This window comes from Pelodiscus sinensis, chromosome 5 (genome assembly GCF_052426305.1).
Source record: "Pelodiscus sinensis isolate ZL-2025 chromosome 5, ASM5242630v1, whole genome shotgun sequence".
In the NCBI taxonomy this organism is placed as follows: domain Eukaryota; kingdom Metazoa; phylum Chordata; order Testudines; family Trionychidae; genus Pelodiscus; species Pelodiscus sinensis.
Genome location: NC_143056.1, coordinates 73477137 through 73504384, shown reverse-complemented (window position 1 = coordinate 73504384; position 27248 = coordinate 73477137). Strand labels below are relative to the sequence as shown.

At 42.8% G+C, this 27248-nt stretch overlaps 1 long non-coding RNA gene across 2 annotated transcripts in view; it reads left to right on the top strand.

Annotated features, from left to right (window-relative positions):
- Nucleotides 1-1463: 1463 nt before the first annotated feature.
- Nucleotides 1464-27248, top strand: part of LOC102449734 (uncharacterized) — a 92721-nt gene continuing 66936 nt past the window's right edge. The window contains exon 1 of one of the 2 annotated variants that reach the window (XR_012903501.2): nucleotides 1464-1750. This is a non-coding gene — a long non-coding RNA (uncharacterized LOC102449734). Of the gene's footprint in view, nucleotides 1751-25985; nucleotides 26625-27248 lie in introns of those variants that run through there. The other variant, XR_016349674.1, reaches the window with a different exon arrangement.

Below are 27248 nucleotides of genomic sequence, written 5' to 3'. Positions count from 1 at the left end.
TAGAGCGTCATGCCAACAGCATCTGCCGCGATCCCCCTAGAGAGCGATGGATACCATCCCAGATGTGGTGCGCAGCCCTGGCCGGAGCGGCTCTCACCTACCACATCCCCCGCCTTTCCCTCCTGGCTGTTGGCAGCCCGAGACGCTTGGCGTATCCGAGAATTTTGACAGTAGTTAGAATAAAACCGGCAGGAGGCTTCAGATTGTCATTTCGGGGGCACCAGCTCGTCCAGAAGGAATTCCTGTCCTTGGTATTAAATGTCAAACCGTTGCTTTATTCGTGTGAAGCTGTGATTTCAACCTGTTTTCATTTGCGGACCCTAAACGTTTCCAAATGGAGGTGCATAGTCTGCAGATCCCATAGACTAAATAACACTGACTGGAAGCACCCAACGCTGCCCTTTGTTAAAATAACAGACTCTAGAGTAGAGGCTATTATCTCTCTTGGTACAGCAATTTTTATTGTCCAATTATAGAGCCCCTTGCTGGCCATCTAGAAACACTGTAGTAAAAGCTTCTAAAGTGGACTTTTAGAAAGAAAACAAACATTGACTGTTTAAAGGAATCTATCCTTGCAGGCAAGCAGGGACTCCATATATCTGTTCAGGGATACACTGACTATTTTGATATCCTAGTTAGTACTCATTGTGACACCCCCATGATTTATGAAATGGACTTATGAAGACAAATATGCATAACTCAAAGATGCTGGGGACAAATTGTCTCATGAAATCTATCAATCTTAATGTCTTAATCTGCTGGGTCTGTATACCTTATTTTGGTGTATGTATCATTCTTTTGTGTAAAGTTAGAGATATGGAGTATGGAATGATTTATGGTTTTTAAATGTGCAAATGCAAGTCATCAAGGGTGTTTCTAATGCTGGGATGCCTCAATCATATGAAAGATCACCAGAAAACATCCCACCAAATACCATCATTAAACATCACTAGCTCAATTGTTTGCAAATCTTCCTGCAAATTTAACTGAATGAAAACAAGAATAAGATGAGGTCATATTCTCTTCACCTTACTAAGAATAGACCAGTAAATGGGTGGGCTACCTTATGCATACCCTTGTGGCCAGGTATGGCATTGCAGGTAGGCCCCACATCACTTTTTCCCCATTGGGCATCAAAACTTCTGCTTGCACAGATGAGAATGAAATACCAAAAACAGATCATCAAAAAAAGTGCATCTCCTTTAATGACGTCCCTTGGGGGGAGAACTTGGAATAATTGTGCAAAGGTACCCTGGTTTAGTGTACCTAAACTTATCATACTAAAACAAAGGCTTTGTGCCTGGTCAGGCTAGCTTTCCAGAGCTGGAGAGAGAGCTCCACACCCTGGCAAGCTGGACAGCTTCTAATCTCCTGTGATGGGCCGCCAGCGACCTGCTCGGAAGATGGCCTGGGCTGCTGGGCCATGGAAGGGGAGGAGCCCCGGGCGGCATCCGGCGCGGCGGGCCATTTTAAAAAGGCCCACCGCCAGAGAGGGAGGGGGCAGCCTCCTCGCAGAAAGGGAGGAGAGCCCCTGAGTGCAGGACGGACCCCGAGCAGCATCGAGGCCGGCAGATGGGCCGGCCTCGACCCAGGGGTTCCTGGGACGGCCGCTGCAGCTGGCGCTCGACCAGTCCCAGCTCCAATGGTGACTGGACCCTGCCCCGCCGGCCCTGGAAGGAGCAACCCGGCGGAGGGAACAGACCCACGGGGCATCGCCGGAGCGACACCGGGCCCGGACTCCTGAACCCAGGTAGGCTTCGGGAATCGGGGCAGCGGCACGAAAGTACCTGGGAAGGGAGGAAGGAGCCCGGGGCGGGGCCCTTTTGGCGTCTATGGGTAGACGGGTTATGGCAGGAATGACCCCCCATCTACCATGTCAGGGCACAAGCGAGCCCCAATGCTTAGGGCCCCGGGCTGGGACCCAGAGAGAGGGTGGGACTGGGTCCCCCTCCCTCAACCCCAGGAGTATTCAATCCCAGTCAGTGCCGGCACAGGCGTGCAGCAGAGAAGGGTGACGGTCAGACAGGAGGGCTGGCCCAGATAGAGGTCCCAAGAAGGACCGGCCTGTGGGCTCAGGCCCCACCCCGCAGAGGCGGGTGACAGCTACAGGGTTCGCTGACACCCTCTCCCCTCCTGGGAGGGGGTGATCGCACCCTGAACCGCCCACACACCTCTCTCCTATTCAGCTTTCTGTTCCACTATTTCAGTTCTATTTCAGTAAGGAATCTCCGTGATAATACTAGGTTGCTCGGATTGTGAGCTCCTGACTGACCTTTAAAAAGGTAATATACTCCCATCACACTACCTAACTTTAAAATCTGCTTCTGCTGATAGCCTTCTACATTATAAACTCTTCCCATGTTTCCCTGGCAACTTCAACAAGTGATTTAGACTAACCTCACCCTCACTATTAATCGCTAAACCTGTTGGAATCACAATGATAATAGAGTGAATCATTTATTGTGCAAACAGAGATCATCTGTATTAAAAAACATCCTAATCCCAACCTCATTACTAACAAATTTCAGTAGTAGCCTCTAATCACTACAGCAACATGTACCACTTATATGATTTTAACCATGCTCAAAAACCTCTGAAGCTCTGGTATATACCCTTGCATTTCCAATATTTAACTGCCCAGCCATAATGTTCTAAATCCATCCTATCAGCGCTACACTGTTCCACAGCTGCACACTTAGGAGATATATTTAACTCAGCTTCAGTAAAAGAGGAAGGTTCACCTTAAGAATCTACAACACTTCAGAATTTTGATTCTCTGGTTAACTATAGAATCTCTCAAACTTACTATAATGATTCTAAATTATTTTTGCAACAGGTTTCATTCTCCTTACAAGCTAACTGTCCCATTAACTGTGACTCCTTATTTGTGACCACCTACTAATTCACCCCACTCTCTCTTAAAAAGTTACCCATGTAACTTTTCTGATGCACGTTCTTGCAATTTTGCATGATTAATTCACCATGAACCAGTTAACTTCAGAAAACTTCCATTAACATCCCTTAGACCAAATCTTTCTTTTCACAGTCATTTGATATGTCAAAACTTGCTGTCATTCAACTCTGCTATCTGGGACAACCATCCATCCTCTAGTAAGTATTAGGTATGTTCACAAGACAGCAGTGGTCTCCGGATCTGCCGCTGTAGTTCTTTCAGTGTCTTTATATGGCTGCAAATTTTACTAACAAACCCCAACAGACTTTCCATACAAATCTGTCTTAGGAAACTGATCAGCAGACTCATGAAGCAGTATCCCAAGGTGAGGCAATAGACTTGTCTGCAATAAACTGCATATCTATAGTGGCATATCTTGCCAGACTAACAAAGTAGCAGATCATGAATAAACTGCTTCAACTTGTGTGGTAAGTTGTACACTGTGTTCATCGATTTTGGTGCTGTACAAAAGACTCCTCATTTACTTCTCCAGTGGAATGATCTTTCATAGAAACTCAAACTAACAAAATGCATATTATTTACTTGGCTGTTCACACAACCAGACAATGATCTAAGACTAGCATTCTCCACAACTAGTTATAAAACTAAGCACAATTGATTCATTGTTACCTGTTATAAAGCACCTTTTTTACCCAAAGAAGCATATGAACGTGTGGTGTGTCACAATCTTGATATTCCACTCTCCAAAAGTATTTCTCTATTTCCCCCAGGAGAGGACCCCTTAAATAGATAAACTGAAACGTAACCTGAAGTTTGTGGTGAAAGATATTAATACAAAAGAAAGCTCTTCTCTTACACCCTAATTCAGTACCCTTTGGAATTGCTATTTATCCACCTCAACATACCTTCTCATCTATACTGTACTCTGCACACCTCGGTAAGAGGTCAAATGGGAGTCTTGAAATACCTTAGCATACAGGACAATTCACAACTATCTATAGCAATGTTTCTTGATATTATGCATATTACTTCAGATGGTCAATACATGTTCTGTAATCCCCATGGACGATATTGACTTTTTGGTGAAGAACTGTAGACCTAAAATTTTTTTATTTGGAAGTGCTGTAGCAGTGCTTCATTGCAGCTGTAATTCAGGTGCTTCATTCCCCATTCTCATCTACAGACTTAGCTTCCTAGCTGGACTACATCATCCATGATGCCCCATGATCTCCCTGCTAGATGAGATGTCATGGTGCATCATGGGAGATGTAGTGCTATAAGGGAGCCCAGATCACAGTAGAGAATGAGAGCAAGAGACATCTGATTTACAACTCCTATGAGATACAATGGTGGCATTTCTGAATCAAAGATTTTGGCTGAAAATTTCAATTCTGAGGTGTTCTGTTTTTCAAAGAAGCTGCATCTTGCAAAATGTCTTCTTTTCCAAGCAAAACAGTTTCAATTTTTTGGACCAGATCTACTTAAGATATTTTGAAGATTAACTTTCATTGCCTTATATTTTTCTAAAATCTTCTCCATCATTTGCTGCATTGTTAGGCCATCAAAGGATACGGCTAGACTGCGGGGGTTTTTTGGGATGTCAGGGAACGCGTTTGCTCTTTTGCACGGAAGAGCAAATGTGCTCTTTCAGAAGTCTCTGTATTCCTTGTTCCACAAGTAAGAAGGGGGCTTTCAAAAGAGGATTTTTTTCCCAAAAATTTGGCCCAGTCTAGATGGGCCAAATTTCGGAAAAGCCTCTTCCAACAAAAGTATCAGAAAAAGATACACAAAATGCGGAGTGCATTTTGTGTATCTTTTTCCGATAGATCCTCGCAGTCTAGACTTACCCTTAATTCCTATACCATGGGCCTATTAAAGTAGATGGTAAATACCACCTAAAGAACTAAGCTCACTTGTCTGTGGCAAGTCGTGTTTAATAGATATTGAATTGTTCTATTACATTTATTATCATGAGAATTATTTGGTGAATTTCTGTACTCAGTCTTTGAAATTTCATGTTTACAACTGTCCTCCACATTCAAAACAGAAGAGATCAAGGAGCTTCATGCTTCAAAACACATTTCTCACACAAGCTGGGGAATCCATCACTTGATGCATCTGAGTTCACTTACTATTTTCCCCAATTATATCCATGCCATAAAAATGAACAACATATTTTCCCTACATTTGCAGCAAGTATAAGGGCCAATATACTTCCATTTGCATTTTCTGTGTGACAGTGTCTGCATCCATATCAATCTCAACATGCAAGGAATTATTTACCTTCAAAAACATACCAATCAATTCCTGACAAATGTTCTTTTCTCTTGGTATTCCATTAGCCAGAATTACCAGTTTCCCCTCTCTTTCTTTTATCAAATAAGTTATGTGTGTTCCTGATGTGGCAAAAAAGGACACCCTAACGACACTTTGCTGTTTACATCACATAAAATGGCTTCGCTAATTGAATAAAAAAAATCTTTTCACGTATATTCAGATCTCTAATTACAAATAGAATAACTTCATCCTTAACATCCCATTCATTACACTTTTATGAAAAGCTTTGTTTGCATGTTACTCATTAAATCGAAAATAGCACAGTACACATCTTTAATTCCATTCACTCTCCAAATGTGCAATATAATAAGACAGACATTGACATCATGCCATACTTCTGTTCCTGCCATAGTTTTTCCACTTGATTTACATAAAAGTTTCTCATAGCAACCAGAGACCTGATCTAATTTCTCATATTTGGCAGCTTCAAATACAGATAATTCAATGCCAAATTTCCTCCCTCACATTTAACTCATTACCACCACTATGCTCCACCCCAACTTTAGAAGCTTCCACATCCAAATCTTTCCTTTCCTGAAAGTTACTATTTAAAATCACCCTAAGAGTTGAAATCTCAGTTTTATTTCCATTCACCAAACAGGAGTCTAACAGCTGTAATAGGTTTGGACTCACCACCATAGTGCCTCCTGCTGGTCAGATCAGTAATTACCTCTTCAGCCTCGGAGTGCCTCCTGCTAACCCTAACCTTTGGTTACCTGTCTCCTGCACTGGTTCAAGCCCCATGTGCCTTCCTGCCCATGGTGCCAGGAGCGGCCCTAGACGAGCTGCCGGCAACTGGTGCCCTAGGCGAAACACAGGATAGCCATGCAATCAGCACCCCCACCGCCGAAGCCCTCAATGGCCATTTATCTTGGTGCCCTACGTGACAGCCTAGTTCGCCTGTATTAACAGGCTGTCACTGCATGGTGCCCTTTCCTCCCAGTACTACCCTACAGCAATGCCCCTGCAATCTGGGGCTCTCCCCTCCCAGGTAATCCCAGCTCCCTAGACTCTCCTCACACCAGTGACCTGCTACCACTCATCATCTAGTCCCTGCCTCAGTGGCAAACTGCAGTCTGAAATAACTACTCATCAGCTCTGCTTGCTGCTCTCCAAAACTACTCTCTCTCAGGAAGCTTCTGTAGCTTCCTTGGCAACTATGTCCCTCCTATTCCACAGCCAGAGCAAGAGTGTCTTTTCCTCCACTTATTTTATACTACTCTAGAAATCCATCCAAACATATACAATGATAACAAACCATATAACCAAAATTATACTTTACAAACAATACATTAACCAGAGGCTTATTAAGAGGAATAAGCCAGAAAGCTGCAAGAGAGTAGTTGAAGGGAAATGTATCAGCCCCAGATTAAATAGGTCCCTGTTCCCAGGGTAAACTAACAAAGGCTGATCCAGAACCAGCAGGAGCCTACTAGAATCAATCAGGGCAATGAGGCCAATTAAAACACCTGGGGTCAATTAGGCAGCTTCCAGACTTAAGGGAGCCAAACCAATTAGAATACCTGGGGGCCAATTAAGACTGAGTTCAGATTGGTTTAAAAAGGCTGCCTTTCTGTTAATTCAACATGTGAGTAAGGAGAGAAGGTGTTGTGGAGATTCTGGAAGACGACAGTGCAAGTGGGTACTAGGTGCAAGAGCCTGTGGTAAAGAAAGTGCTGGTGGGAGTGGCTCAGGGATCATAACTGTCATGCAGCTGTGATTAGAGACATGTGCAAGCAGCTGTTTTCATAAGGTCACTGGGCTAGAACCTGGAGTAGAGGGTGGGCCTGGATTTGCCTCACTACCCATTTCAGACCAGAAAGGACTGGCTTTGGAAAAGGGGTTTGTCCAGCCCTATACCACTTGGAAGGGCTACAGAGACTATGGAGTTTGGGAAGTGCTTAAAGTGAGGGCTGCTGAGAGCCTCTGAGGCAAGCAATTCTCTTGAAAGTGCTAGACCCACCCAGGTGGAAGAGGAGCTTTGTCACAAGAGACATTCTGCAAAATCTCTTCTGTGTCATCAACATATTCTAAATGTAATCTGGAAATATACCACCCACAATTATACTATGTTTTACTTAACAAATTTCAGCATGTCCTGCAGGTTAAGGGAGTGGGGCGGGATGGAGTAGTGTGTGGGGAGAAGGGAAGATTCTTTCTGGCTGACTTGCCTGTTTCCTTGGAAAGAGCTGCTAGCCAGTTAATTCCTAACACTTCAGGCTGCAGCACCCAGAAGAAAACACTTCTGTTGGGGATTTTTTAAATCATTGATATGTACATCTGAAGATTTTTATTTATAGTATCTAATGAATCCTCTTTGAAGCACTGCCAAAATTCTTTCCTCCTTCACCTCCTACTAAACTGATGGCCAGAGCTTTAAAATATTTTTTTAAATCATCTACTTAGAAAATCTTTAATCCATTCCTCTACAAACATTGCCTCAGACCTGCATAGGAAAAACAAATATTGTACCAATGATGATTTACTTCAGGTGATATTTCCACGTTAATCATAACTGCCCTAAAATTAAATTCTCAGTAATAGTTATAGGGGGAAAACACTTTAATCTCAACAGGCAAGTTACACACACACTCTCAATGAGCAGCATTCTCCAAATAATTTTCATAGCTAATTCCTGAAACATAAATCTAATACAATTGATTATTTTATTTTAATATCACTCCATCAATATTGCATTCAAACTCTATCCACAAAACACTGCAACCCAAAACATGCAGTAACCAGTCTGTCAGACTGCCTAGAGCACACTTAAACTCTGCAGATTATAGTAATCAATCCATTAATCATTCACTTAACCAAATATTTGATTTTTAAATTTTTCCAGCCCCCATCACAAACTCTCCCTGAGAACACTGTATAGAAAAACAGAACTTTCTATCATCACCTGCTCATGTAGGCAATGTTTCCCTCAAACCTGTCTTAACCTCATCCAGAGATCCCCTATGCCATATAAAGAACTACACAACATTATTCCATTCTCTGTGTCACTAATTTCCACTGAAATAACTTTCCACACTCTTGTCACTTCACATCCAGTCTTACACACACAATAATCTCTATCATACAACAACCACACTGTAACCTTCTTCTGTAATTCAAACAAATGGTAATTCACTTCCATGCACCAAGTCACACAAGCCACAGAAAATGATCTCTCTCCCCACAGCATGAATCCCTAAATCAAGGCCACTGAGAGTATGTCTAGACTACATGCTAAAATCGAAATAAGATACGCAACTTGACTATGCAAATTGCATATCTTATTTCAATTTTATTTTGAAATAGGCTATTTCGAAATTTGGCGTGTCTACATGGTGCCAAATGTTGAAATAAAGCACTATTTCGAGACATCCCTTATTCCTCATGGAACAAAGTTTACAGGGTTGCTGGAATAGCATGTCCATTATTTTGAAATAGTGGATGCATTCCTTGGACGTAGTGTAGTTATTTTGGGATACCTCTGGTATCCCAAAATACCTTGCAGTCTAGACATGCCCGAAGACATTACACTCTCTCTCTCTCTCTCTCTCTCTCTGAAAATGGCTAGATTCTGATACTCATGCTAGGTAGCACTTTACTCCATGAATAGTTACATCATCTTTAAAAGAAGGCTACTTGTGGAGTCAAGTGCTACTCACAGTGAGTGAAGATATCAGAATTTGTCTCAAAGTAAGAATTCGATATTTTATAATTTAGGCTTGCTTACCATGGAGATGGTGGTTGACAGACTGAGAAAAGGAGCACTGACCACTTTTTAGCTTATAAGATTCACAGGGCTCACTCTTGCCCCTTTGCTTTTATGTATGTGCCAAATGTATTTTAAAAATTCTATTGTAAGTATCAAGTCCATAATTATTGCAGTATGGAGGAGGCTAAACATTTTATATGACACAAAACTAGCTCATGTACTCTAAGGTCAGAAAGGATCATAATCATCTAGTCTGACTTCCTCCTACACGCTGTAGGCTACAGCAGATGGGTGGTGCCTATCAGAGGCAGGGGGAGGCTAAACCTTCCCAAACAACCAAATGTGGTCTGCCCACACTCTGCCTCCAGTCTCCCTCCTGCTTCTAGCTCTCCCATGGTTGGCTGCTCAGCCTCCCTGGGCTCCGGGTCTGGGAAAGGTGGACTGTGCTGTTAGGCCTCCCTGTGCTGCCCAGCCTGCCCATGCTCTGGAGAGGAGAAGGCTGGGGCTGGACTGCTCAGCTTCCCAGTGCTCTGTGGCCAGGAGGCCAGGGGCCATGCTGCTTGGCCTCTCCACACTCTGGGGCTGGGCAGAGGGGATGGCAGGATCATGATTCCCAGAGCTCAAGGGCCAGAGCTACCCAGTGTTCCAATGCTCTGGACCTGGGAAGAATAGAATTGTGCTTCCTAACCACCCTGTGTTCTTGTGCTGGCAGGGCTGGGGCTGGGAGGTCCAGCCTCTCATGCTCTGGGACTAGGGACCGTGCTGCCTGGCACTCTGGGTTGGAGGTGTTGCTGCCTGGCCCCCAGGCACTCTAAGGGGAGGGGGACACTAGCCTACAGCAGCCACAATAGGAAGGGGTGGACTCCAGTGGGTGTGGAAGGGACAGGGCCTCTGGTGAAAGAGGTGGGGCGGGAGGAGCTAGCCTCCCCAAGTCAGCGGTTCATCCACGCCATGCTATGAAACTTCACCCACCCACTGCTATATTAGACCCACCACCTCTGGCTGAGTTACTGAAATCCTCACATCATGATTTAAAGATTTCAAATTACAGAGAATCTATCTTTTATACTAATTAACCTGTAAGTTACCATACACCACGCTGTAAAGTAAGGTGAAAAACTATTGCATGTCATAGAATCTGAATGAACAAATTGTAACTTCAGTTAAGAAACATCTGCAACTTAGTTTCACAGTTAAAGAGGGCTTTGTAAAAGGCTTTTAAATGAAACAAGAATTTATGTAATCTGCATTTTTGGAGTCAGACATTTTTCTTCTGACTAAAATTGAATCCAGTGGTATTTGTAACATACCAGCATCATCTACTGGATACTGGAAGTAATGCAGTTTGGAAATGTGAGAAATAAAATATTAAAATGAAATACCAGTCTACGCTGGTAATACAATCAGAACAGGAGTAGCATCCCTCATTTTCCCCCTAACATACTTCCAATGCTTGAAGCAACTCTTGTAAATATGCTCCCCATCTGAGCACTGTTTTGCAGTCCTTCCTCGAGCCTTTGCATTAGTGATGCATTCCAGAACCAAAGTTCACAACACAAAAAACAGATCAGTGAATCCATTTAAAGGCTGAGCAAAGTTAAAAAGCTATGTGTAGCCGTTGATCTGAATTCCATTAAATATGCAATAACACCTCACTAGCAACTACTCAAGATGCCTAGAAGTAAGTCCCCTCCTGCCTCTTCTGTCAGTAGCATAATCCAGATCAACAGGACTCTTGATACAATCATAGGGATGGATGGAACCTTGAGAGGCAATCATGGCAGGACTAAGTATTATCTAGATCAGGGCTACTCAACTTTGGAAGCCCTGGGGCTCACAATGATACTTACAGCACATGATGAGGGCCACAACTTCAGTGTGGTGGAATATACATGCAAATAGCTTTTTTCACAATGACAGGCATGAATACAAAGCAATTCCCACAATGCCCCGGTGCTCCTGGCTCCTCTGTGAGGGCTAGAAATGCCAACACCCTGTACCCTTCTGTTCCAGCCAGCCAGTCTACTTGCATCTTTCAGTGCTCACCATGCATTGGAGACGCATCACCGTTGTGGAGCGTATTGCCAGTGGAGGCCATGTTCAAAGGATCCCCACCCATGAGCCACATGTTGAGCCCCACATAAACCCAATCCACACCGTGGGCCACAAATAAATGGGCCGTGGGCCGCATGTGGCCCGTAGGCTGCGTGTTGAGTAGCCCTGATCTAGATCAACCTGAGCAAGTGTTTGTCTAACCTGCTCTTAAAAATCTCCAATGATGGAGATTACAAACCTCCCTAGCAGTTTATTTCAGTGCTTAACCACCCTGACAGGAAGCTTTTCCTAATCATAGAACACTAGAACTGGAAGGGACCTCAAGAGGTCATCGAGGTCCCCTGCCCTCACAGCAGACCAAGCATCGTCTAGACCATCCCTAACCTGCTCTTCAATATCTCCAGAAATGGAGATTCCACAACTTCCCTAGGCAATTTATTCCAGTGTTTGACTACTCTGACAGTTTGGAAGTTTTTCCTAATGGTCAACCTAAACCTCCCTTGCTGCAGTTTAAGCCCATTGCTTCTTGTCCTATCATCAGAGGCCAAGCAGAACAACTTTTCTCCCTCCTTCTTTTGACACCCTTTTTAGATACTTGAAAACTATCATGTTCCCTCTCAGTCCTCTTTTTTCTAAAATAAACAAGCCCAATTCTTTCAGTCTTCCCTCATAGCTCATGTTCTCTAGATGCTTAATCATTGGTATTGCTCTTCTCTGGACCCCTTCAATTTCTCCACATCTTTCTTGAAATGTGGTGACCAGAACTGGACACAATACTCCAACTGAGACCCGATCAGGGCAAAATAGATGACTTCCCGTGTCTTGCTCACAACACTCCTGTTAATGCATCTCAGAATCATGTTTGCACTGGGATGTGTCACACTGTTGACTCATATTTAATTTGTGGTCCACTATGACCCCTAGATTCCTTTCTGCAGTACTCCTTCCTAGACAGTCACTTCCCATTCTGTATGTGTGGAACTGTAATGTCCAACCTAAACCTCTCTTGCTGCAGTGCTTCTTGCATTGCCTCCTTCCTACTTCCTCTTCCTTGTAACAATATTTTATATACTTGAAAACTGTTATCATGTCCACCACCCTCAGTCTTCTCTTCTCCAGGTTAGGCAAATCAATTTTTTTCAGTTTTTCTTCATAGGTCATGTTTCTTGTAACTTTAATAAGTTTTGTTGCTTTTCAGCTGTCTCGAGTTTGTCCACATCTTGCTTGAAAGCTGGTGCCAAGAGCTGGACTCAATACTCCAAATGAGGCCTATTAGTGTAGAGTAGAGCAGAAGAATTACTGCTTGTGTCTTGCTTACAACACTACTGCTGACACATCCCAGAATGATGTTCACATTTTTTGTGTGCAACCATGTTACTCTATTGACTCATTTCTATCTTGTGATCCTCTATGACCCTCAAATCCCTTTCTGCTGGGCTCCTTCCTTGGCAATAATTTCCCATTTTTTGTGTGCAACTGATTGTTCCTTCCTTAATGAAGTACTTTGCATTTGTCCTTATTGAATTTCATTCTATTTAACTCAGACCATTTCTCCAGTTTGTCCAGATCATTTTGAATTTTAATCCTATCCTTCAAAGCACTTGCAACTCCTCCAAGCTTTGTACCATCCACAAATTGTATAAGTGTATTCTCTATGCCATTATCTAAAACATTGATAAGGATATTAAACAGAATCCAGACTTGAAACTAATCCTTGCCAGATCCCATTTGATGTGCTCTTTTTGCTTGACCGATAACTTCTCTCTGAGGCCATGTTTACACTAGGAAACTATTTTGAAATAACTAAATTTGACTTAACTCCCAATTTTACAAAATCAAATTAATATGTTCCCACCACAGGGCAGCCTCGGAATTAATCCGAAGCAGGTTCCATTAGTGTGGATGTGTTACCTCAACTTTGAGCCCCAGGAAGCACTGGGGAGTAATTAGTTCAAATTACTCTGGGGAATAGTTATTTCAAAATAGTGGCATCAGAATGTCCACACTACAGATTTTGAAATAAGCAGCCCCTTATTTCGAAATAACGGTCTGGGTAGTGTTGACACTCTGCTTATAAATTCAACCTAAGGGGGGTTATTTTGAAATAAAGCCCTAGTGCAGACCAGGGCTGAGAGTGGCTTTCTAATCAGTATGCTCCCACCTTATAATAGCTCCACTTACATTAAGGAAATATAACCTATTTATAAGTAGGTCATGTGAGAGAATATGAAAAGCCATATTAAAGTCAAGATATACCACATCTACACCTCCCCTCTTCAACAATTCTTGCCAAACACATGCTTAAGTGGTTTGTTGGATTAGAGAAGTCAATACATTACAGGATTGATTCCATAAATGATTTTAAACTATGACTCAAGGAGAATGGTAGAATGGAGGGTCATGTGATCAAGGCACTGGACTGAGACTGAGCAGAACTTACTCTTGTATCTTGGTCTGCCATTGATTCCCTTTGTGATCTTGGACACGTCACTTAATCTTTCTGCACCTCAGTGTCCTATCTATAAAATGGGTTAAATGCTTTATTTTCTCACACTCTCTGCCTGTCTTTTCAGCTCTTTTCCCATGGCTCCTCTTGGTTGCAAATGGTGAAACAGAGCCAATAGGAGCCACGAGTCGGTAAATAAACACATTGGGGTGGCCAGTTAGCAGGTTTCTCAAAGTGGTTTCATGGACCACTTTGAGAAACACTGCTCTAGGTGCTACTGTAACACAAATAATAGAAGAATCCTGGTTCCAAGATTACTAAATTTTGCATGCAGAATAAAGTAAGCTATGAGAATATGTACAGAATATAGAGTCTTTTTAATAAGCTTCAATTCATTCAGTAATATTTGAATCTGACAGTTTATGATTATCACCCCCTCTTGGAATTACTACTAGTAATGATTCCTAAGATGATGGGCACAGGTTAGTATTTCTACACTAATTATAATGTGGCTATGCAGAGCCAAGCCATAATGGAAAACTTTGATGACTGTATTAGGAACTTAAAAATCAGATTTACCAGATTGCTTTTATGTCTTTGTTTCCCTCTTGTTTCTTTAAAGAGTGAGATCACATTTGGTTTCCTCTCCAATTCTCTGGAAAAATGTGGCAAGTAAATTAGAATGTTCTGCTTAGGAACATTTATTTATTCCAAGTAACAGAGTGTGCTGCAGGACAGCTTATCGGCAGGACTGTGCCCAGGGGAGTGCAGGGTCTGTGGCAATCATCTGCTCCAGGCCCAGAACCACCCCCTCATCTCAGGCACCACCACATACACCTTTCCCCAAGCCCAGCCCTTTAGGATACCTCACCAAATGACACTGACACATGAAGGCTGAGGGATAGGAGAACCATTAGAGGATGCAGTCATAAAGGCCAGAGAAGAACAGGATTTCAAGAGGTAAGGAGTGACTGATAGTTTCAATAGTTCAGTTGTCAAGAAGGATTATAATGTAAAAGCCATGGGATTTGACCAGGAGGTTGTCAACTGATGCTTTAGTGAGAGGATATTTAATGAATGCCACTAAGTCTAGAATGTATTAGTTAGACAAATCACTGCTAACCTTTTCCCATGCTGAGACCTGGCCACTTAGTCCTTTCTTAGCCTCATAAAAGGCATTAATAGACAGTTATCAGGAGAGAACAAGAAGAAAAATGGCTAAAAATATGCTGTGAATCATGGAAAATTACAACTCCTAAAACTCACAATGTATTTCTATTGCCATAGCAACCCCATTTGGTAAAGACAGAGCTACATTAGTGTAGGCTGCTCCTTTGCTAAAATAATCTAGAAGCTTTGTTAGCTTCCAGTGTGGTTTTAACACCAGGACTGATAAAGAATGACTCTGAAAACTCATATTTCCTCTTCCTCCTGACCACTTCCTTGAAAGTTAAGACCATCATGATCTGATTTTCAAAGTTATTTCAGTGCCTAAGGCTAAAGATTCATTAGTAGGATTTTCAAACGCACTTATCTGCATCTCTAGGCATTGAAATAGGTTTGAAATCTGGCTTGTCTTCATGCCCTGATAAATAAAATACAATTCCATGCATTTGAGAGAGAATATTATTTGTAGTTCATTTTGTCATAATCCTTCCTCTTTCCCAATCCCATAGAAAATTCTAAGGAAGCAAAAGCAGTATAAAGGATCAGCAAGGTAGAATCTACCCCTTGTCTTTCAGTAAATTTTAAAGCCAACAGCTTCCAACACTGAATGGGTAAGTCTACACTTGCAGCCTAATTCAAAATAGGGCTGCAAATGTAGGTATTTGGAATTGCAAATCAAGCCCGGGATTTAAATTTAAATATCCCATGCTTGATTTGCATCTTCCCGGCTGGGCACCATTTTTTGAAATGGACAAGACCAGACTAACTGCCCATGTCTACACACGGCAGTGAAACAGCAGATCAAAATTAAGCCCTATTTCAAACTACCTGTTATTCCTCCTGCAATGAGGTTTAACAGGTAGTTCAAAATAGGGCTTTATTTCGAACGCCCATTTCACTGCCGCATGTAGAGGCGGGCAGTTAGTCTGGTCTTGTCAATTTCAAAAATTGCTCCCAGCCGGGAAGATGCAAATCAAGCATGGGATATTTAAATCCCAGGCTTGATTTGCAATTTTGGATGCCTACATTTGCAGCACAATTTCGAATTAGGCTGCAAGTGTAGACATACCCATAGAGAGATCCATAAAATGAGAGGGGAGGATGTGGAAAGGGAGAATCACCAATAGTCCCTTCTCAGAATGAATGGAACTGGATTTCACTTATCTGGAGATCAGGGATTATGTTCTCATCTTCAGGTATCTGTAATTTGTTCCTCCTCTTCTCCCATCCAGTAGAAAATGTGAGTAAAATATCAAAGTTGATGAGTACATAGCAAACAGTCCCATTAGAGATGAAAATTTAACTAAGACAGTTTGAAAAAAGTTTGCCATTACCATTCATGTCCATCTGGTAAAGTGTAATGAATGTGCAAGACACAAAGTAGTGGTGTTTCAGTTTTCCTGTGTGATTACCTTAGATTTATCAGCCTAGAAGACGGAAATACTCCACTAGCGTGGCCTCTTTCTGGTAGAGGTAGAGTCTTGCAAGTCACGTTATGCACGCCTTTAGTCAGTGACTGATAAGGTAGCAAAGCTTGTCTTGGAAACAGACAAACAGATACTTTGTTCTTCAAAAGGGAGGCAAAACCTAGGGCACTTCTACACTTACAGCAAGATTGATGCTCTGGAGGTTCACCTTCTAGCGTTCGATTTAGTGGGTCTAGTATAGACCTGTAAATCAAATGCTGAGGGCAGCTCCTGCCATCATCCAGTAGTCCTCCTTTTGCAAGGAGTGAGAGAAGTTGACAGGGCATTTGGTCTCCCACAGTGTGGACGCCACCATGGCTCTGTTTACAACTCAAGTTACATATTTTGCTCAGCTGGAGATGTGTACCTTAAGTCGCCCTTCCAGGTCCAGTGTGGACTTAGCCTTAGTGTCTCTCTTTACATTCACAGAGAGTATTTTATTATTAAAAAGAGTGGAAGATTAGGTTAAAGGAACATTCAGGAAGACCAATGGTTCACTCACGTGTAGGTCCATAAGCACCTAAGCAGAGCTAGCTCCCAATGTCAGGGGGAAATTATAAAACCAGGCAGTTAAATTATTGAGCTTACTACTTCAACATGCTGACCCAGTGATTTAGCAATTACTTTGTAGTCAACAGATAAATAGAAAATACTTTTATGCTTGTCCCCACACACCAGAAAGCAGATGCCACTGAAAGAGACTAATTTTTTTCACAAGATTCTGTAACACAAAAATAGAGCTGTAGACAGGTGTGGTGTTAGACTTGGCACTTCTGAGGCATAGGGCATTTGGGCTTGGAACCCTTAAAGCACAATGAGGCCACCATCCAATTCTCCATATAATCTTGTCTTGGGGAATACAGGGTTGTATTCCTGATTCTACATCATACCTTACTTCCAAGAAGCATTGGGCAAATCCTAAAATTCTCAGTGCCTCGACTTCCCATCTACAAAATGGGGTAATCATACCACCTTATCTCTCAGTAGTTTTGAAGCCTAACTTATTAATGTGTGAGAACTAAGAGTAGAATTTGTACTTAAAAAAAGCCACAAAAACTGCACCAGAAATAAATCTAACATGACAGAATACCAAGATGGAATCAAATCTATTTCAATAAGAGAAAGCCAGAGTTGTTATCCCTCTGGTGAACACAACCCTGCAACAGAACTGTAGGGTCACCTGAAGGATTCCCCTTGGTAACTTTCCTGCCAGTAGGGGTATGTCTAGACTGCACCCCTCTGCCGGCAGAGGGATGCAGATTAGGCTGGGCGAAATTGCTAATGAAGCGGGGATTTAAATATCCTGTACTTCATTAGCATAAAAATCGCTGCCACTTTGTCGGAGAAAAGCGGCAGTCTACAGGCCGATCTATCGCTAAAGAAAGCCTTTTCCGATAGATCCTGTATACCTTGTTTTACTGAAATGTGAGTATTAAAATGTTAACTTGAAATATAGATATTAGTAGACATTTCAGAAAGAGCAGGGGTACCTCCTTTTCCTGACACCTCCAAAACCTGACGCAACTCCTTTAACACCCAAACGGAATCAGAGAATTGTTTTGCAGTCTCGCCTCCAATCTGTGAGTTAGGTGCATTTTGGAACAAAGACCTAGTTTCTGAAGGCAAGAATTAAGCTCTGTTGGATGATTCACATTTTGTCTTAGCAAAATGAGAATCCTGGCCGTGGTTTATAGTTTTCTCAGTTCTGGCACCAAAGGGAAGCCACTTTGCTTCGCTACACCATCTAATGCAGTGGTTCCCAAACTTTTTGGCATCACGCCCCCTTTTTGATTTTTGAGAAACCTTCACTCCCCTCCTCCTCCCAAAAAAATAGCAACAAAACTTGGAGTGGGATTGATGGGGGTGTATGTGGCTAGGTCACCTCGCACCCCCCCCCCCAGGATTTCTTTACGCCCCCCCAGTTTCGGAACCCATGCTCTAACGGCTGAGAGCCAATCTACAGGTGATAAACACAGTAAATCAGTAGAAAGGCTAGGGCGTTAAGGCTGGCACTGGGGCTGGGCTTTTGGTGGACCAGCAATGTTTTATTTGCATACTTGCATACTCATCGTTTGCATAATGAACATGCAAATATGCAAATAAACCAAAAGTTTGTGAATGGGCTTGCCGGTCCCCAGTATCAAAAAGGTTGGGAACCACTAATTAGGCAGTCATTAGTCCAACCCTCTAGTTGGGGCAGGCAGCAAGTACAGTCAGGTAAAGCAGGGCAGAGAAATAGCAATATGTAGCTAGCTCTCTCACTGAGACAGACAGCATGTAAACACAGGCCCCCACTCTAAGGTGGACTGGAGGCAAAAGGGGGATCCAGGCCCACCCTACTCCTAATAATGGCAGGGAATCTCTCCACTGAGTCAGCAGGCATCCTGCCAGAACATGCTGATTGTGGTTTCAGGAACACAGACTGATGTTTGGGGTTTCCTGAACTATTTCCTCTCCCTGTTTATTTGTCACTCACAGGTCCTCAGGGCACTCAGCTGCTAGCAGCTCCTCAGCATATTACTTCAGATTGCGGGGTTGGTACAGCTCTATCTCAGGGGCCATCAGAGGCATTTGACTTCTTTCCTAGCTCTCCCTCTAATGAGCTGGAGGCCTCACCCCTTATACTTCCTGTTCCACCCTTCTGCTTCAAGTGGACAAAAAGGGCGTGGTACCATCTGTCAGTGTCAGAGGAAGACCTCTCTGCCTTGCTACACCCCTTCATTTGGAATGTCCTTTCCTCAGCTGTCACTTCAGATAGATTTCTTATGTTAAGTTTTAGCCAGTTAAATGAGCTTCCAAATTAATCTAATGCAATAAGGGCAAGTGAATTACTTCTAACATTCAAACTTGCAAGGTCCTCAGCAGGTATCAGGTGCAGTTATGATGATGAAAAGCTCTTCTCTGGGTTCTGTCCATGAAATGTCAGCATTTCAAGCAATTAATCACATTAAAACTCTCCTTGGCCCAACATTAATGATAATTGAAGGATCGTGGATGTATTTGATGTAAGTTGTAATGATTGCCCTTTATGGCAATGATCTACCCTGATGGTCAGTAGACGGAATATATTATAAGTTCTGTGAAGACCTATTGAAAACCCAGCACCATTGTAAAGAAAAAAAGAGTCCATTAATTCATAATAGTCCGAGATAATCTTTAAGTGAGAAGCGGGAGGATCTCAAAACTCAGGTTGCAGCCTGGGCCCTAACATCTACACCACAATTTTCGTTAGCCCAAGTCCCATGAGCCTAAATGAGCAGACACAGGCCACCCACATGTGTTTAATTGCAGTGTAGATACACCTTAAATGTTTTCAAGCCACACAAGTGGTAAATCATCACAGCACATAACGTATTAGATGTTTTCATTCTTCTTTTGCAAAAAAGGGACCTCCAGATAGGAGATCTCTGAACCAATTCTTGTATTATTACCTTTTTAGGAAAAAAATCAAGAATAATCACTTAGGGTTTATTTTACTGGCTCATAACATATGCTGTATTGAAATCTGACCCAAATGCAAATTTTGAAATACAGGCAGTCCCCGAGTTACGCGGATCCAACTTATGTCGGATCCGCAGTTACGAACGGGGCTTTTCTCGCCCCGGAGGACTGGAGCGGCGGGACGCCCAGATGCGCTGCAGTCCCACCACCCCCATCCTCCGGGGCGAGAAAAGCTGCTCCCCGTCTCTCTGGTCTGCAGGGAGACCGGGAGCAAAGCCGCGGAGCACGCCCGCAGTGGGACAGCCCGGGCGCGCCTGGGCTGTCCCGCTGCGGGCGTGCTCCAAGGCTTTGCTCCCCGTCTCCCTGGTCAGCAGACCAGGGAGACGGAGCAAAGCCGTGGAGGACGCGGGCGGTCCCGCCACCCGCGTCTCCCTGGTCTGCTGGGGGGGGGAGGGTGCAGCTAGTGCCCCCCCTTCCTTCCCAGCAGACCAGGCTTTTCTTGCCTACGCCTGGAGTAGAGCAGCTGGGGCGCTGCCGGGTTGGTCCCGCAGCACCGCTCCTCGGCGCTACTGTACCAACCCGGCAGCACTCCAGCTGCTCTGCCCCAGGCGTGCTGATTCAGCCGCTGCTGATCAGTTTCAGCAGTGGCTGAATCAGGACGCCTGGGGCAGAGCAGCTGGGGTGCTGCTGGGTTGCTCCAGTAGCGCCGAGGAGCCGCGCTACTGGAGCAACCCAGCAGCACCCCAGCTGCTCTGCCCCAGGTGTCCCCAAGTCAGCCACTGCTGAAACTGACCAGGGGCTGACTACAGGAAGCCCGAGGCAGAGTTGCTCTGCCCCAGGCTTCCTGGAATCAGCCGCTGATCAGTTTCAGCAGCAGCTGACTTGGGGACGCCTGGGTTTCTTAAGTTGAATCCGTATGTAAGTCAGAACTGACGTCCAGATTCAGCCGCTGTTGAAACTGATCAGTTTCAGCAGCGGCTGACGCCAGTTCCGACTTACATACAGATTCAACTTAAGAACAAACCTACAGTCCCTATCTTGTACGTAACCTGGGGACTGCCTGTAACTGACCTTCTGAGCTCCCCAGTTATCCTCTTTTAAGCAACTTTCAGTTGTCACATCATTCTGAGTTGTCACATCATTTTGAATGTTTCCAGATAGACAAAGCTGTGCATCTGGACTTCACCATGTTAATGAAACAATTTTGGGAATGTTCATGTAGTCCCCTTACTAAAGGGACCTCTGACTTTTTCTGGGAGGATCCTTTGTGCTGCAATCTAGCCTTAGACTACAATTTCCATGAGCCCTTCAGGAAAAAGGAGGAAGCGGGCGGAGGGGCAGTCGGGCTGCTGAGTGTCCCTAGAGGGGAGAGAGTCTGGGGCTGTGTCTACATTGGCATGATCTTGCGCAAATACTCTTTAATGCAAGAGTTCTTGCGTTAAAGTATTTGCGCAAGAGAGCATCTACACTGGCATGTGCCTTTGCGCAAGAGATGTGCCTTTGCGCAAGAGCATCTATACCAGTTTAGACACACTCTTGCGCAAGAAAGCTCTGATGGCCATTTTAGCCATCGGGCTTTCTTGCGCAAGAAATTCATGTTGCCTGTCTACACTGGCCTCTTGCGCAAGAACAGTTGTGCAACAGGGCTTATTCCTGAGCGGGAGCATCATAGTTCTTGCGCAAGAAGCACTGATTTCACACATTAGAACGTCAGTGTTCTTGCGCAAGAACTCCCCGCCAGCGTAGACGGGCAGCATGTTTTTGCACAAAAGCAGCCGCTTTGGCGCAAGATCATGCCAATGTAGACACAGCCTGGCTGTGCCTGTGGCTGAGAAGGACTACATAAACCTGCACATAGGAGGAAACTGTGAGTAACTGGGATCTTTGGGAAAGTGCTGCCTGGGACAGACCTCAGAGATATACACTAACTCTGGCATCCCCCCCACCCCACCCCAGACCCTTCATAGCCCCCTCTTCCGATAGTTTGGCATATCGGATAATCCTGCACCCCCTGGGTCCTAAAGGTGCCAAATTATCAGAAGTTTACTGTACTTGGAAGACAAATGGCTGGTTAAAATATATCTTTTGTTACATTCCCATGTTTAATTTAAAGCAATTTCTCAACAATATTTTGAAGTCTTTGGATGTGAGTATACATTTTTGCTTTCGCAGTTTGTCTCATTTTCAATACTGCTCATATTACTAAAAGATTGGTAAAATTTTGAAAAACTAATCTGTCAGAACTCTTTGGAGTTCTGAAGCCTGGTAGACAATTTTAATACTTTTCTTAATTTAAATTATTTTTTTTTTGTTTACAGTGTCTATGACATGTGAAATGTTTCAATTCTATGTTTAAGTTTTATTTTCCATTGTTCATACTGCAACAAACACCAGATGAAAAAGATATATTAATGACTCTCTTTTTCTTTGTTTGGGAGAAGAAAAGGAAAAAAGAATTAAACCTATTACAAGCATTAGAAATATCTCACATAGTTCTTAGTGTTCATAAAAGATAGAAAATATTTAGATAAAAAGTGGTGCTTAATTAATTAACAACAAAAGCAAAGACGTTATTTTTGACAGTACTAACACATTTCAAGAAATGTTGCTTTGGAAAGTTTAATTATTATCTTTTCATCTCAATACTGACCATTACATGGACTGTAGCTAAAATTAAAACTTGCAACATACTTTCTTTGCTCTCTGGATAGCATATGGGGCTGTCATTGATTTTTATGGATGACTTAATGACGCTTAAAGAACTCTGGGGAGTGAACCAGTATAAATTAGTTTTCAAAGTCCAGAGAACAGGCCCATACATTTAAGACCTACAATGGTCTTTCCTCAGACATGGTTGTTGAGGCCACAGTGCTTTGCTATCCTCTTATCGGAATAGAGAACCATGTAAAATGAGCAAGAGTGTTTCTTGCTTCCTTATACAGAGGAGGAGAGGTACCGTATTTTACTATGAAAACATGAAACCAGATTTTAAAATTGGGGTTGATTTAGCTGACTCTCAGGATCCTGTGATGCTATTATTTCTCACTGTAATTAGCTGAGTGGATACAGAACTATTAATGCCCTATGATTTGGGCAAATGTAACTTCTGATACCCGGAGATGGATTGCTATTGTAAATTTGTCAGTGCAAGCTAAGATGATAAATTAGGTTTTCATTGAATTGAGTACCCAACCAGGGTTTTGCACCTTTAAATGCATTGGTTTAAAACATGCCTTTAATTAAACAAGATCTGTGTTATAATACCTCATCTGGGCATTGTGTAGCTTACTTGAATCATTTTCCTGAGTGGTAAGCTCTGGAGTGATACTGAGATGGAGTTTTTCTTGTTAATTATCAAAAGCAGCATTTGCTAATAACTTAATCCATATTTAGCAAAAATTATTTTCATATTGAATGTCATACTGCTGCAGAAATCACTTATCCTCCTAACATGCATCTAGCTCTGCTATTGGTGGTGCTTCAGTTAATGAAAAACAGAGGATGCTACTAGGAAAGTTAGTCTTTAGGATTAATATCAATGGACTCTACAAAACTAACTGAAATCCTGGACCGCATGATATTATGGCCAGAATTCCAATGTAGTTCTGGACTAAGATGATATTTTATTGTTCAGGAGCAAAGCCATAACAGATTTAATCACTTGTTCAGATCAAAATCAAGCAAAATATCAGTGACTAGAATGTTTACTTTTTCTCTAGCTTCTTGCTTGGGGAATTGAAGGGTTTTGCCTCCTATTATATGTGTCATGTCATGAGCTTATTAAAGCTCCAGGGTATGATTAAAATTATCTAGAGAGTATTTGATTCCTTGGAGAGCAATGATCCTTGGAGACCGTCAACAATAGCAGCATAATGCCAAGGGAATATCGTGGCAGAGAAAGCCTCAGGAAAAGCTCAAATATACTCAGCAGGTTTCTCTTGGGACATGCAGTCAGTGACAGTCATGCTAACACTTTTCTTGGCCCATTTAATTTGCTAATTTGTTTTGAAAAATTTTGAATGACTTTTGAAACTGAAGAATTGAATGACCGTAGTAAGATACTCTGTATAGTTCAGACAGGCAATGTACAAACATCCTCCACCCAGCTCTGCAAATACCTCAGTCCTGACCTGCAGCTGTTGTATTCCAGCCCTGGACCCCTCCTCCCCCCTCAGCTCTGATAACACACTTGAAACCTAAAATGATCATATTTTCAAAATAAAAATCCACATCCTGTCAGTACTTCAACATAGATTGGTGAGAGGTTCATCTAAACTGGAGGTAAAAAACAAAACAAACATGGCAGCAGGTCTGAGCAGCCTGGTCAATTGACTCAGGCTTTTACCATGTGGCTAAAAGGAGTCATGTATTGGTTTGGACTGAAACCCAGGCTCTGAAATCCAGTGGAGGGGGTTGGACTCAGAACTTGGGCTCCAGTCCAAGTGGGAACATCTACACTGATAACTTTAGCCCGTAAGACGAGCCTGAGTCACTTGTGCAGGGCTTTAAGACTTGCTGCTGCAGGGTTTATTTATTTACTTTGTAATGCAGACCTACCATAAGACACTGCCAGGAGATTAGATGTAAAAGTCTTAGTGATTTTATTGGGATATGGAAATGATATTGTAACTAGGGATGTAAATGTGTAGTCGATTACACAATTAACTGATAACCTTAGGCTTAATGGTTAATCCTGTTGACTACATGCTCTCCCTCCCCTTGCTGCCTCTGTGTCAGAGGCAGCAAGGATGGGGGAGGCGGAAGCTGGTGCTTGTGGGAGTAACCAAGCCAAATTTGAGTGAATGGTGTTGTGACGTAGTGCATAAGGTTGCAGTGCTGCTCAGTTTTTTTTCTCGCCAAGTGGTCAGGAGCCCCCTGAAATTGGGGGCCAAGTGCAAATTGCTCAAGACAGATCCTTAAATGGTTTCTTCTGAATAACTGATCTAAATATTTTTTGATTGCTTATCTTAATTATAAACTAAGTTATCAATAATGTACCAAACTGAAATCCACCTGCCCTTAAACAAATTATTTCACCCAATTATGAACAATTCAAAGTATTTCTGAAATACTAAAAAGGGCTTACAATACAATTTGGGAAACCATATACTTTGCTCTGAATTTTCCAGAAGAAGAATGCCTCCAAAGGGGGCCCACTCTGAAAGGTGTAATTTCTGCTAAATGCTCTCCACAGAGAGGCATACAGCAGATTGTAACTGAAGTAGCTAGTGTATTATTTATGTTCGGTCATTTGTGATTTTTATTTTGCTCAAAGTTTCTTTTCTTTTAATAACAAAATAGCCATGGTTAATGATTTGTGATAATCTTGTTTCATTTTCTCAAGATGTTCCCTAAGGTACATAAAAGAACCACTGTGATTAAAATAGGGGGAGTCAGACACCTGAGTTGAGGTAAGAGAAACTATTAGTAAGAGTGGGCCTAGCATTTCTTGTTTCTTGAATTTCATATTTTTAAAATAAAATTGTGGCACCCAACATTTTAAAATGATTGTTTTCTACACCATACCTCACATCTATAATTAAATTCAGTCCAGCCTCTTGTGTGGACAAGTCTGCCTTCTTTCCTGGCTCTCTCCTTTTCCTCACATGATGCCATATTCTTCACTTCCTCCCAGCCTCTCATCGCACATACCTCCCCAAACACTATCCTTTTCCTCCACTCTCCTTTTTCTCTTTAACTCATCATACTTCCCAATCCATTAACTTAGCAGAGGGAAAAAGACTTGTATTGGAAAGTAGGAGGAGAAAGTGCTGTAGAACCAAACAGGAACTAGATTGGGGTGGAGGCAAAGGAAGAGAATGGTGTTGTACAGGAAGCATTACGTGAGGGGTAGCAGCAGCAGCAGCAGCATGGCACACTTTAAGTTTAAGCAAAGGTAGAGACACTTTTGTATGTTTGTCCCCCCTTCCCCCTGCCCACATATAGCTGGCAAAGTAGGGAGGTATATTGCCTGAAATGAAAGAAGTTGCAAAGAAGAGAAAAGGCTACCAACTATGCCAAATTCTGTAGGATGTGTCTGAGGTGACCACTCACCCCACCTCCAAACACTGGGCATTCTGGTACTTGTGGGAATGATGTGACTCCCCCTCCTCTGGTGCACAAGGTTATGCCATACGATAAATGCCATTTTGAACAGCCCGCTGCCCACCCCTGCCAACATGACTTCACCATGTGTGCCAGGCCAGATTGGAGGAGGGATGTCTGGCTAAAGAGGCTGAATGGCCTCTCTAAGGATATGTCTACACTACAAAGAAGATTGATCCTCCGGAGGTAAATCTTCTAGTGTTCAATTTAGTGGGTCTAATGTAGACCCATGAATCAAACACTGAGGGCAGCCCGCCAAGGTGTCTGGTAGTCTTCGCTCTGCAAGGAGTAAGGGAGGCTGGTGGGAGCATGTGTTTTGTTGGCCCCCCGCAGGGTGGATGCCACAGTGGCTTGGCTTAAGGTAAGCCAAATCCAGTTATGTGTTTTGTGTAGCTGGATGGCGTACTATAAGCTGACCTGCCTGGTCTAATATAGACCAGGCCTAAGTAAGTGCAGAACACTGAATGTGGATACCTTTTTCATAGAGACAAAGCTTAGAGGCCACCAAACTCTTTTCAGAATTTTTACACCAAGGCTCCAGAAGTGAAAGGCTAGGAGACAAATGTCACCAGACACTCCTGTAACTAACAGAAAAGTTATTCACATAGTCTTCCATTCATTATCTTTCTGTCTACAGTTGAGACATTGTAACTTCTAAACCAGCATTAAAATGTCACAATTTCATTGTCCTCCTATTCACCTCACAGTTCTCCCTCTCATCCCAGCAGTTGGTAGGTTTAGGATCTTTATTTTTTCCCCTGAGCACTAAATTTACCACCGCCATTGTCAGAGGATAATGCTTTGTGCATTTCATGAAGTTTTTGTATTTTCAGCTTTATATGCCAAGAGCACAGATGCATATGCTTTGCTTGAATTTATTTTCTTAATTGTCTGAGATTTCACAAACTGTCTGGTTATCCTTCCACAGTAAAAACAGTCTGAGCACTTCCTTTGAGAAAGCTGGAAAGGGCAAGCTAATATCAGGTAGGTACAGAAGACCAAGGGTAGGATGAGAAATTTTCATGAAATCTTCATATTGTTGTGTTCTGGACAGTTTCTAGTGAAATCTGATATCACAGTTGGCATTAATTAGCTCTATTGCTGATACTCCCTACAGAGCCCAGGGACTTAATGGACCCCAGAGTCCACATTCCCATCTTTCTCCACTAGGTGGCCTCTGCAGACTAATGGAAAGGTACAGTGACAAGAACTAGAGTAGGGGAAACTTGCATTGAGTCTAGGGTACGTCTACATAGCAGCATTATTGCAGAGTAACAGACATTATTTCGGAATAACAAAGCGTGCCTCTACACAGTAAGCCATTATTTCAAAATAGTGTTGAGATGGAAGACTTCTTACTCCAACTTCTGTAACCCTCATTTCACAAGGAGCAAGGGAAGTCGAAGGGAGAAAACACTCTTCCTTCAACTTCCTGCTGTGTAGACAGTGCCAAAAGCTGAATTAAGCTATTTTGACTTCAACTATGTAATGGACACAGCTGACGTTATGTATCTTATTCGACTTTTGCCCTGCAGTGTAGACGTGCTCCTATTACGCTGTTCATAAAGAACTATAGTCACCTGGGCTGTGAAGCTATATACTTTCATC